Source organism: Sinocyclocheilus rhinocerous, unplaced genomic scaffold, assembly GCF_001515625.1.
Source record: "Sinocyclocheilus rhinocerous isolate Xijiao unplaced genomic scaffold, SAMN03320098_v1.1 scaffold36, whole genome shotgun sequence".
In the NCBI taxonomy this organism is placed as follows: Eukaryota; Metazoa; Chordata; class Actinopteri; order Cypriniformes; family Cyprinidae; genus Sinocyclocheilus; species Sinocyclocheilus rhinocerous.
In genome coordinates this window covers 2,816,407-2,818,045 of record NW_015664459.1, presented here as the reverse complement: position 1 = coordinate 2,818,045, position 1,639 = coordinate 2,816,407, and positions in this window count along the sequence as shown.

Sequence of the window (1,639 nt, the reverse complement as noted above, 5' to 3'; positions counted from 1 at the left end):
AGAAAGTCGTTACTATGTAGCAGCTTTGAAAGTCAGTGGGTGATTTTTTTTTCTTGTCTAAAACGTGACTTTCTTTTTTTTCCCACAGTTTATCAGTAATCACTCTTGAAGGGCTACATGAAGTGATTTCTCAGCATTTTTTGAACACGGACCAGTTGCATATGTGATATTTATTTGCTGTACTTTCACTCAAGTAATGGAGTTGAATACTTTGTCCGCCTCTGAAAAAATCAGAGGTTGCAGTCCTGTGCCATTTTAGCTCATAACTTCACCAAACATGCATAGATCTTGAAAAACCGCACAGCATTATTTTCAGAAAATTCTCCCGATTAAAAAGAGAAATTTACCATAATCCGTTGATCAGATCGAAATATTTCATTCATAGAGCTGTAACACATTAAAGCAGACAGGCGCACTGAGGCGCTGCAAAAAGACAGCTCTATGCTTCACGTTGCGTTTTCATTCATAACTTCACGAAACATGCATAGATCATGAAAAATTCTCCTGATTAAAATGAGCCAAGAGTTACCATAATCCGTCGATGAGATCCAAAGATATTGCTATAACACATAAGACCCAAGGGCGCACTTCAGGCGCAGCAGGACAAATAACTGATCAATTTGCGCTTTTATTCGTAACTTTATGAAACATAGATCATGGAAAATTGGACGTCATTATTTTCAGAAAATTCTCCCGATTAAAAGGAGCCTAAACTCACCGTAATTCGTTCATTGGATCTAAATATATTACTTATGATATTATCACACACATGAAACAATTAAATTGAGAAAAACATAGGTTACGGTTTCATTCATAACTTCATGAAGCATGCGTAGATCTTGGAAATTTGCACGTCAGTATTTTCAGAAAATTCTCTCGATTAAAATTAGCCCAATCATTCCATAATTTATCATTTAAATCTAAAGATATTCGTCATCGAATTATAACACATAAAACTCTATTTTTCAAAATATCTGCCTTAATCAACACAAAATAGGTGTCATTTGAAAGCTTGGAGTCTGACCTTTACAATGCATGTGGTCACTTTTTTAACTCCTAGGTAGTGCTGAGATATTTGCAGATAAATAGAAAAAAAAATTTTCATAATTTATGAAAAAAAATTTTGTTCCATGTACTCTAATATGTCAGAAACATCATACAGCTCAGATAGTCATTTACATTTACATTTACATTTAGTCATTTAGCAGACGCTAAGATAAGGGCTACCTTGGTTCCAAATGCTGTAACTTTTGATTACTTCATGATATCACCACAAATACACATGTTGGGGAACAAAGTCATATACACCTAGGATGCTTTGAGGGTGAGTAAAACATTTGGGGGTGAACTAACCCTTTAAGTTTGATCACTGTTAAAGCTAGAATGTCCACTAATGTGTTTATTTACAAAAAGGCATGAGTGGTGAATAATTATTTTTTCATAAAACTGCAATTTAAATATATTATTTCTATAGGCCAGGGATCCTCAAATCTGGCCCACGTGATCCACTTTCCTGCAGAGTTTAGCTCTAACCCTAATCAAACACACCTGAGCATGCTAATCAATGTCTTCATGAGCATTAGAAAATCACAGGTAGGGGAGTTTGATCAGGGTTGGAGCTAAACTCTGCAGCGCATTG